This window comes from Microtus ochrogaster, chromosome 24 (genome assembly GCF_000317375.1).
Source record: "Microtus ochrogaster isolate Prairie Vole_2 chromosome 24, MicOch1.0, whole genome shotgun sequence".
NCBI lineage: Eukaryota > Metazoa > Chordata > Mammalia > Rodentia > Cricetidae > Microtus > Microtus ochrogaster.
The window spans coordinates 30840372-30852008 of record NC_022024.1 but is presented as its reverse complement, the minus strand read 5'-3'; the positions used below and the strand labels follow the sequence as shown (position 1 = coordinate 30852008).

The window sequence follows — 11637 nt, the reverse complement described above, 5'->3', positions numbered from 1 at the left end:
GGTCTCCCTGGATCTAGTCTCCTTAATTTGTATTATTTGCAAACTTTCAAGCTGGAAGCACCTCTAAAGGGTGACTTTCCAAATATGTAAACTTCTGGAGAATAGGCGGTGCTTTGGTCCAAGCATGGCTATGGTCTTTGCTTTTTCCTGTGCTTTCAAAGAAACAACAGCAGAAGGAAGCTGGGAGATTTCTTTTTTTCTTTTAAGATAGAATGCCTCCTTCCTTAAAAAGTACTCCGCGATGAGTTCTTCTGTCTTTGCACAGAACCTTCTGGGGGAACCGCGATCTGCAGAAGGTTTTCAGGAAAAACGTCTTAGGAACCAGGATGGGGAAACGTTAAAAGATCTATTTTAAAGTTCTGTTACCAAAATTTCAGGGAGGAATCCATTTTTTTTCATCTTGTTTTAAATTTTGATGTCGGACATTGAACCCAGGGCCTCTTAAGTGCTGAGGTTTGCATTTTAGATCATTATCTTCTGATAGAATCGTGGAGCCAGGTTCCCATCTTCCTCTGAGGCCCATTGAACTCTGTTTGTGGGGAGGACTGAACCCAAGACCTCTCACAGACTAACAGCTACCAATGAGCTACTTCCCAGCGCACTGAAAGATGGCAGGTTTCCTTTTTCTTTCTGTCTTTCTTTCTTCCTTTGCCTTAATCTCTACTAGTCTTAAAGTCTCTTTCTAAATATGTTTAAGTGAACATCATTGGCCACATCTGGCAACACCTGCACTGGGGAGACTGGAGCAGGAGGATCAAAAGTTCAAAGCCATCCTGAGCAATATAGCAAGTTCAAGGCCCTGTCTCAAATAAATAAGGAGGTGTCTTGGACACAAATGCATCACTGATTAACCTCTTCCCTGCTGTCGGAGCCTCACCAGAGCAGCCTAGTGGGCTGGGGAAGAGCACATTCTAAGATCCTCTGAATACCAGCACTGCCTCAAGCTCACCTATGTCTGCCATATGCCAAACACTAACTTGTCTGGTCTGACCCTCACGTCTGTACCAAGAGGATGCTGCATGGACCGTCTTAGAAATGAAGGAACTGAGCAGAGAGGCTAGCTAGCTCCAGAGCTAGGGAGAAGCAGAAATAAGCCAGGAAACTAAGCATGTGCTCCTATGCTACTTTGGGGTTGGTTTGGTTGTTGTTGTTGAAGTGTGGTCTTACTGTGTAGTTCAAGCTGGGCTCCAACTCACAAATCTCCTACCACAGCCTCCTGTTGGTTGGGACTCTAGGCATATAGGTGTTACTGCACCCAGATATCCTTCTGTGTTCTGTCTGTGTTCTGTTCACAGCGCTGTAAGGTCTCCCAAAAAGATGAGCTCATAAGTGGATTATAAAATCCAGGTGGACACACACACACACGCTCATGCATGCATACACACACACATACATACATACACACACACACACACACACACACACACACACACACACACACACACTGCTGAAGTTCTATTTGCAAGTAAGAGATTTAAAGACTCGACCCAGCACCAGGGTGACAGCTATGAAAGCACGAGGACCTGCGTTTCAACCCCCACCTATGTAAAAAGCCATGTGGGTGGTGCACACCTATAATCCTGGCAGTGGGAGGCAAAGACAGAATGATCTTAGGGGGTTGCCAGCCAGACAGTCCAGTCAATCAGTGAGCTCCAGGTCTAGTGAGAAATCCTGTTTCAAAAAGGAGGATGAGGACGATGGGACAAGGAGGAGGAGGAGGAAGAAGACAGCGAGCAATCGATGGAGTAAGACAGCTAATACACACACATGTTTACACACACATATACCACACACACAAAAATAAAAGCAAGGCGGACAGCATCTGAGGAAAGATAGCCAAGGTTGTCAGACACCATCCACCTACACATGTGTACACACACACACACACACACACGAGGGTTCAATAAATTGGCTTGTTAAGCTCAAATCATTTTTTAAAATTTTAACAAAATCAAGTCTTTTTATTGCAAAGCAATACAAAGCCATAGTTATGGGCTTCCAAAAAAGAGAACAGAAGGAAGAAAGGAAAACAACTAATTTTACCACTTCGAAGTGGTAAACATCCCCCTGTTAACACCTCGCTCACGTGTGATCCTTCAGAGTGATTACTTAGGCACTCCTGGGCATTTCTTTTTCACTAAAAACTGGAGATGTTCTGTACCTGTTGTTTTACAGTCTATTTTAAACCACAGTTATATTTGGGCTTTAAAAAAACACATATTTCAGTACCTCTCTGTTCTCAGTATTACTTCTAGTGGCTGTTCCAACCCTTGGTTAAAGCAGTTCTCCAGCCAGTTCCTTTGGTTATTGTGTCCATTTTCAATGGTTTTAAAATTATCTCCAGGATTGCCCAAAGTGCTAACTACTTCCCCAGATAAGTCATTAATTGAGCCAAAGGGCATTCCCATCTAGAAACTTTGCAGAACTAATGCCAAGCGGCTGCCTGACAAACTCGCTACAGCTGACACACTCAGTAAGCAAGCATCCCATGCTGTCTCTCAGGCTCCTGTGCTTATTCTATTGTGAAGTCCCCAGTTCTCTCAGCTAGGAGGGGATACCCGAGAAGCCGTGCATCCTCGGCGTGCTGCCTAGTCTTACCGTTATCTATTCTGGATGTAAATCTCTTCTTTATGACTCTTATTTCAAGGGAAGAATGATGTTAGCTCTCACAGTCCCTGGGAACCACGAAAGGATTAAATAATCCTTGCTAATTGCTCTCCAGACCAAGAGCTGTAGCTAAACGCTAATGGCAGATTTTTGGAAATCGCTTGTCAAGCGCTTTGATAAACTAGCTGCTTGGCGTGAACGCGGGATGCTTCACGAATAGGGTGACGTGCGCAGGGGCGCAGCCCTGACAAGGACATTCAGCCACACTGATCGACTGCATTTTGAGAGCAGTCGCTCCCCAAGTGTGGGCCCCAGACCTGCTGCACCTGGAAATGTGTTAGCATTGCAAATGCACAGCCCCACCCCCACCCCACCTTCCCCAGCCTCTGGGACTGGGGCCAATAAATCAGTCATTTACTAGGTAGAATTCAGATACCCTCCGTAGGTGGAGAGCTACTGCCTTGGTCCCCTGGGCCTTCCACCAAGGATCCTGTGTAGATCAGCTGTTCTGGGTAGATGTCTTGTGTCCTTGTGTCTGGAGACGGGCCAGGCTTAGAACAAAGAGGGTATCACTTTGGGCCTTGCTCGATTTGGGCAGGATTTGATGAGCTCTGTAGCAGTTCACCCTCCCAACAAGGAGATGTGTTTGGAGTGGTCACTGCTCATTGCTCGTGTCACATGGTCTTGGCTAGGGTCTCTGTTCCATCAGCCTTTGTGCCAGAGTTCTCGGGACCCAAAGTCTAGTTAGAGAGTGTTCTCTTTCCCAGCTGGTGCTTCAGATATGCTGAGAGCAACCGAGGTGTTGTGAGAAAGGAGGTTGTGGGCTGCCGAGGTGGCTCATGGGGTGCGTGCTTGCTGTCCAGGCGTGAGGACCTGAGTTTGGATACCCAGCACCCACTAAAAGCCAGGTGTGGCAGTGCACATCTGTAACCCCAGCACTGGAGGGGCAGAGGTAGACTACTGTGGAAGTTCACTGCTCAGCCAGTCCAGCCAAAGCAATGAGCTACAGGTTCCGTGGGCGACCTATCTCCAAATAATAATAGTAAGAAGAAATACAAGGGCAGCAGAGAGAGACACCTGATGCTGATGCTTGGCCTCCTCCCACGCACAAATGGGTGAGTGCACCTGCCTGTCACTCACACACACACACACACACACACACATGAACAGAAGGAGGGGAGGAAGAGAGGGAGGCAGGGAGGAAGACTGCCTAGCTGAGGCACTCTTTTACCTCTTTCTGCTGTTCTTGCTAAGGGACAGATGATTTTTACTAGATACACAAGCCTCACTCTCACCAAACCTGATAGCTCACCACTGAATTGCCCCCAAGTCCATCGTGAGCCACTCTGCGCTCACACACACTCAGGAAAAGCATGCTCTGAGATCAGTGAGTCCATGCACTCGGAAAAGGTATTCCATTTGAGTCCCAATTAAGAAATGAAAGACAGCTGCTGATCCCAGGAGGCTGAGGGAGGAGGATTAGGAATTCGGGGCTAGCCTGAGCTGCACAGATGAGCTACTGAAAGAGAAAGAGATGGGGGGTGGGGGCAGCTAGTGGGCAGTCCATATGGATACATGCTTTGCATCCACCAACTGCCAAAATATTTGCAGCAAGTATTGAAGCTATGCTGGGTGAACTTTATTGCCTGCCGTTGTCCCATAAGCAGTACAGAATAACAATGATATATATTGTTTCCATTGTACTAGGTATTGTAAGTAAGTGGTGATTTAAGATACTGAGAACATGTGCATAGGTTACTGCAATTAATGCCTTGGGAATCCAGATTCTGGCATTAGTCATTCTCAGACCACGGCCCCACAATGTTGTTGGGGGGAGACTGCTTGTTCGTCCTGGTCACCCAGAACCTAAATAATCATGCAGAAACTATATTATTTAAATCACTGCTCTAACTTAACTCTAACTTCTTATTGGCTAGTTTTTACATCTAAATTTAAGCCATCTCCATTAATCTGTGTATTGCCACATGGCAGTGGCTTACCAGCAAAGGTTCAGCATGTCTATCTCTGGAGGCTGCTCCATGGCTTCTCTCTGACTTTGCCTCTTTTCTCCCAGCATTCATTTTAGTTTTCCCCACCTAACTCTGCTCTAACTTATCAACAGGCCAAAGGCAGTTACTTTACTAACCAATGGTATTCACAGCATACAGAGGGGAACCCCACATCATCTCCCCTTTTCTGTTTAAATAAAAAGGAAGGTTTTAACTTTAACATAGTAAAATTACATAAAACAAAACAGGTATCAAGCAAGAATTACAGTTTCAATATTTATATCTACTTTATCTTTTATCATAAGGAAAACTATAAATTTTTCAACTCCATCAAAGACTCCAGAAAGATATATTACCTAAGTAAGCAGGAAGTGCATTGTAAGCAACTTCCAAAACTCTAGAATTGACAGAGACATCTCGCTGTCTGGACAGTCACCCAAAGTTCTTCTGTATCATTGGAACATCTATCTTTAGCCTATAGGCCCATAGTATCCAGAAGATTTTTATATGAAGCATGAAATTTCAAAGACAGTTCCACCTATATTAGCAGTTTGTCAGTTTCTTCTGTGTCCTGCAGACTCTTTTATGAAGCAGGAACCCTGAAGAACAGTCTTACCTTTAGGAAAGTTCAGCAGTCATTTCTTTGTGGGTCCTGCATGTCCAGTTTATATAGCATACCATCAAGCAGTCCAGGCAAGGGCAGTTTCTTGCCTAAATGGCTAGCAAACTCCATAAGAAGCCTCTTCGGTGCCCATCTTCCTCTTAAAGTAGATTGGTGCTGCCAGGAGCAGATGTGTCTCACTGTCATGAAAAATCCTAAATTCTTAAACATTTTAAATGCCATATTCTGTAGTCTTTGAAAGATCTGAAGAATACCTATATAACTGAAATATATTGCTGTATATCTAGAAAACCTAACTAACATGACTACAAGCTTGACTATTCTATATATAACTCTTCATTAACCTATATTTATTAATTATACATTACATTTTTAAATGAGTTGTACAAAGACAATACCTTAATCAAGAGCAGAAATATACATATAACAAAATTGACCTTAAATTTGTATCAATAAAGCAAAATCCATACCAATGCAAATCTCTATAGCTTATCCCCCTTTATAAACAAACATTTATAAGCTCTTTTTGGGAATTTGGGCATAGTTTTTTAGACTACTTCCTGCTCATTGGGGGCACTGTTAATCAGGTCTTTCATGGTGTATCCTGTGTGCTAGGTTCATCTTAGTCAGCAGTTGGGCAAAGTAATTTTGGGGGGAGTGTTCACAGCAACCTTTCAGGGGATCTTGGTGCATCAAATCATATTAGTCTGTAAGCAACCCGCAGGTTCTCATCCTCTGTGGAAACAAAAGAAGAACCTCTTTTCCAAAGCAACATATCCTTAGACTCAAATTTTAAAGTCAAGATACCTTTACATTAGTTTAGCTTAGCAGCCTATACAGTGAAATGTCTCTCTGTACTTAGCTCCTTCACAGTCAAAAAACTCACAGAATACATAATAATATACATAATCCAGACTCCCTTTGCATATTCCATCTTTATGTAACTTTTTCTTTTTTACTTATTTTAATCTATGACTGTCTGTACTCTGTCTCTTTAAAGACTTTACCTTTTTTTAAATACCATTTACTTCTTTTTATAAATGTCTATATTCTTTTTCTTCTCTCTCCCAAGCCTGCATACATTTATCCAACACCATGACCCATTTAGAGGTCTTTTATGTCTGAATCTGTCCTGCTGTGTATCTGTAATTCTTTACTGTCCAGGAGCGCTTCTTAAAACCTTAAGGGGCGGCTTTACTAGGGTATTTATGGCCCTGCCTGTTTGCTCTGCACAGTCCAACATGGTGGAAGCCCGTTCACCACCTCTGTAAGCCGTGTGCATTGCCCCAGTTCCAAGTATGCAGCCGGTCTATATCAAGCCATTAAGCAGTTGTAGCACACTGCTTACAAACCCCGATTAAATGCTTGATAATCAGACCTCATCAGGGTTAGCTCTGGTAGCACAGACCAGGAAACTGCAGCCGTTTCAAAACAGCATGGCGGTTTTTTTCTACCACTGAATCAGGAAAACCTCTCTTAAAGGAGCTGCAGCTTACTGCCAGCAAAATGCTGGCTACCAAGAAGCCATGTTTAACTCTGTTCTTTTGTGTCTAAAATTCCTTTTTAAGCTTTCTCAGGTTTTTAAATGGATTTCAGTTGGTCATGTGGGCGCCAGATGAAGACAGACACTTAAGAGAAATCCCACACTAGCTCAGAATTGAGTATAATAGAGGGTTATTTATTTAGGGGTAGACTCACAGATTACAGTCCTCTGCTCTAATGGGAAACAGCAACCAAATCCCACAGCTGGAAGAGAGGCCAGATGCATGCTTTATATCAGCATATAAGAGGCAGGTAACTTAAAGGCTACTGGCTGTAGGAACTCCTGAAGCACCATGCTGAGGGACAATTCTACTTATTTTCAGAGCACGCTTTAAGGCTGAAGTCAAAGCAGCAGAGATAACTTCTGACCTGGCACCAAACAGTTCTTACTTTATATTTAAAAACAAAAAGAAGTTGGAATGGTGGTTCACACCTGACATGCCTGCATGTGGGTGATTGACCAGAATAAACTAAAACTCTAAGTTATGCTCAGCTATAACTGAGGCCAACTGGGCTGTCTGAGACCCTCCATACATCAAAAAAGACAAAACTGAGGAGGTAGGTGAGTTGGTAGAGCACTTGCCTTGAAAGATTGAATACCTGGGGTTCTGAGCACGTGCTAAAACGAGAGATGAGGGGGGAGGCTCGACAGTCACGCTGACTGTTCTTGCAGAGGACTTGGGTTCAGTTCCCAGCGCTTACACGGAGGGAGGCTCATGACCATTTGTATCTCTAGTTCTTGATATCTGACACCCTCTTCTGGCCTCTGCAGGAATGAGACATGCATATGGTACACATACATCATGCAGGCCCAAAGGAAAGGTACACATAAATCTTTAGAAAAAGGCTGGGGGGGGGGCATGTTTGCAACCCCAGTGCTGAGAAGAAAGGGACAGGTGGATCCCCCCGGGGTTCACTAGCCAGGTAGACTAGAGTGGTTCGTGGGTTCCAGGCCTGTGATAGGTCCTGTCTGAAGAAAAATGAGAGCTGTGGAATTATTCTCTGGCCTCTATATGTGTGTACAAACATATATGTGTATATATGGGTCTGTGTGCACATGTATGTGTCTATATGTGTATGTACATCTGTGTGTGTACATACACAGGAACACACATACATATAGGAATAGACACCCACACAAACAGGAAAGAACATTATTTCTTTTTCTCTTCTTTTTAAAAAAAAAATCTAGAAGTGTTCAATTACTTCTTCGGAACAGTGTTCCAGATATGAAATTATGACTCAGCTCTGCTTGCTGATGCAGACAGTCTAAACCAAGAACCAAATAGATTGCAGAGATGCAGCATTGCTGTGCAACCAAACACTGCTTCTCTTGCGATAATAAAAGAATAATCATCTTAACTTGGGAAAACAGAAGGAAAATATGGTTGCATTTTCCCGTAGCAGTCTTCGCAGGAAGTAAGATGCAATAAAGCTTATTTGGAGCCTTATCCATGAATATCCTGCTGCTTGGGTGTTAGGAGACTCTCATTGCAATTCTGTGTCCCTGGTGTAAGGCTGGCACCAAAGGAGAAAGAATCTGAGGGCCAGGAAACCTCAGGAATGCCACAAAGACCTTAGGATAGAGCAAAGCAACAAGAAACCAAGGTTTGCCCTGAGCTCTTCATGGGGGAGTTTTCTATCTGCAAAGTAACAAGCCTTGCATCTTCCACGTGAACATGGGGGCATCGTGACTACAGACAGACAGACAGACACTCAGCAAAGCAGAAAGCTAAATCCTAAAACCCAGATCTCCTGAGCTCAGCCTTTGTTACTTGAGGGGTGAATGATTAGGTCAAGTGTCCTCAGACCTGGGGAAGAGGAGAAAGGGAACCATGATGGCCCCTGGGGAACAAACCAGGGGAGTCGAGACTGCATTAGACCGCCCCTGATGGGGCAGAAGCTCTGCGTTCCCTTCCCTGAGCCCGTAAAACTTTCATGAAATGAACACGTATGTACTGGATTTCCTGCCTCCCTGAAGACTGAGTATATTGCCTTCTTTTTACAAGTGCTCATCTTTCATTAAAATTATATATAAAATACTTCTTTTCAAAGCTCCATCAAAGTACACAATCAGAAATTGCCCGAGAAAGAGGAAGGATTGTTGGCTTTTCTAGAAAACACATTGCCTTGATGGAGGAAGGTGATGTTCCAGACCTCCCAGGGTCCCCTTGAGCTTGGTGTCTTGGCTAGCCCAGTTCAGCATGTTCTTGCCAAAGAACTCAGTAGGAAGAGGACAGTCTGGGCTCCATATTGGAACATGTGACCACTTCCAACATTGTCACCACAGAGACTTGTGCCCAACCTCAACACTGAACCCCCCAGAGCTGACTTGGCATGGGGGCGGGAACTGTTGGGCCATTTGTCTTTCCTCTGTAGTGTGGATCTTGGATGAGCATGATGGGGAGTCTGAAGGCTTATAGAAATCAGTTTAACCGTCAGGTCAGCCCGCTGCCCAAGTTCTCCTCAAACTACCACTAATAAAATTGCTAACAGGTCTTTCCTGTTACTAAAGCCTGGGATTTTACACCATAAGTCCAACAAAAGTAATCCTCTGGCCCAACCAGAAACTGCTTTTTGTGTCTTCTTCATTCTTAGGAGATTGTGCTCTGCTTGTGCCTTCTAACCAATCTGCTCCTTGGCTTCTGTGACATCATCTGTGTTCATCTTCCCGTGCCATTCCTTGTTCCTTTGCCAGATCTTAAGAACTCATCTTTGGCCCAGCATGGTGTTGCAAGCCTTTAGTTCCAGCACTCCGGGGCAGAGGCAGGTGAACTCTGTGAGTTCCGGGCTAGCTGAGGTTCATAATGAAACCTAGCTCAAAAAAAAAAAAAAAAAGAAAGAAGTATCTTCCCACCGAATGTGGTAGCACATACCTGTACACTCAGCATTCAGAAGGCTGAGGCAGGAGGATTACTAGTTCAAAGCCAACCTGGACTATACAGTGAAACCCTGTCCTAAAAAATGAGGGTGGGACTAATCTTTTGCTGAGGTTCCTACTCCACCCTAAGACACCCCATCAGCTTCCATCTTAGCCACCCCTCTGAAATCCGAGTTCCGTCTCTCATTTCTTGATGATTAGCATGCTGAGGATGCAAAAGCATCTCTCTGTCCGTCTTTGCGAAAGGATGCTGTCTACCCTCTGGCAGTGCCATCTCTGCTAACGGCTGCACCATCTGAGACAGCCTCCCACTCCTTCATCTTCTGTGATGTCACAGAGAGCCTCTTGATCCTTCGCCCTCCATGGTGGGGCTCTTCCCCTGCAATCCACACTTCTACATCAGTCCTTGGATTTCACAGCAACTTCCCGTGTTCCTCATTCAGCCTCCATCTTCAGCACAGCTGCCAAAGCCATCTTTCTCAAGTCCCTACCTGCTTAACAGTGAATCTGCTCTTGACAGGGAAAGCCCTGCCTTTTCAAGTCAACTCTACAACCCTTCTTTCCCGACCGACACCTAAACCATCACAGAGCTCTCATTTATACGTGGATGTGACTCTGTTCTGAGAACTGCCCCCTCTTCCTCTTTTTGCCACTCAGATGGCAGAGCCAGCTCAGTGCCCCCAGCAGGAAATCAAGCTTGATAAATGAATAAATTTATTAATACCCACCTTGCCCTTTGATTGGAGGTGAATGTTTTCCTAGTCACTATTCCAGAAGGACTCTGTCCACATCGCCGTTGTTGCTAGCCATCAGCCCAGTGGCTCTGCTTCATGCCCAGTTCAGCCAAGAATGCGTGGTATGTGAGCCAAGATGGGCTCCCAATGCAGCCATGCCTTTTCTCCCTGGAAGCCATCTTACCCAGCCCTGTTTCCCACTTAGATTCTCTGCAACACAGAGCTAACTTGGGTGGCCAGTGAGAGCAGTAGCATTCACACACAATTTCACAGCCCTGAGAAATGGACCCCGAGCTTTGCATTGACTAGCACAGTGGGCGGCCCCAAAATAACCACGCAACTGTTGAGCAAATAACAAACGGGTTTTTCTTAATACTAAATAAAATATTGGTATTTTCATCTTAATGTAGCAATATATTGTTTCAGGTTACAAATAGGTCTGTCCGGGAGAAGGTACTCACGCCAAGAGATGAGCGAGGTGGTTTGCTGAAATCCGTTGTTACGCTTTACAAACTGTAGAGTTCTTCACACGAAATTCAGTCCACGAAATGATTGCCTGTGCCACCCTGGCCTTAGTCACAGATTCAGCCACTGCTTTGCCTTAAAACCGGCACAGAGCATCTGATTTCTTCCGGCCTTGCCTTTGATTTGTCCTGCACATTGTTCGGAAGCAGTTAGGAAAAACATTCAGAGCTCGAAAGTATGTAATGTTATATTCCACTTTTTAGGATGATTTTTTTTTTGGTAATTTTTTAAAAAAAAATTGGCATGTCTAAGTAATTTTAAAACTAGTTAAAATACAGTTCAAGAGAGCTTCTCTTTATGTATTGTGATACTCTTAATAAATCTCTTCGTCTCTGAAACAGATATGGTAGCTCTTAAAAAAAAATGTTGTGTCAGGACAATAAGCACCTCTTCCAGTGGCCAAAAAATAGATAATCACCACCACTGAGCGCCGTGAGCGCCACTCATCCCGTTAAAAGCCTTCTTTAAATCTGGTCACATTTCAGAATTTTTTTTAATGGACAACTGAGTGATCTAAATAAACAAACAAACAAAAAAAAAGTTCCTATCCTTTTCCTGAGTCCCCTAATGTAGAGAGCTGGCTGTCTAAGGCCCACGGTGTATCTTTCCGGTATGTCAGTCCTAAGGCTCTGCAACACAGGACACAGAAAGATGAGACAACGGAGAAAGAGAACCAGAGGCAGGGTCAGCGTGAAAAGCCTCGTCGCCTCTGCTTCC

At 44.3% G+C, this 11637-nt stretch overlaps 1 protein-coding gene across 12 annotated transcripts in view; it reads left to right on the top strand.

Moving 5' to 3' along the window:
* The window catches only part of Anks1b (ankyrin repeat and sterile alpha motif domain containing 1B), a 760073-nt gene that overhangs the window by 718582 nt on the left and 29854 nt on the right, over nucleotides 1–11637 (top strand). The window lies entirely within an intron of this gene.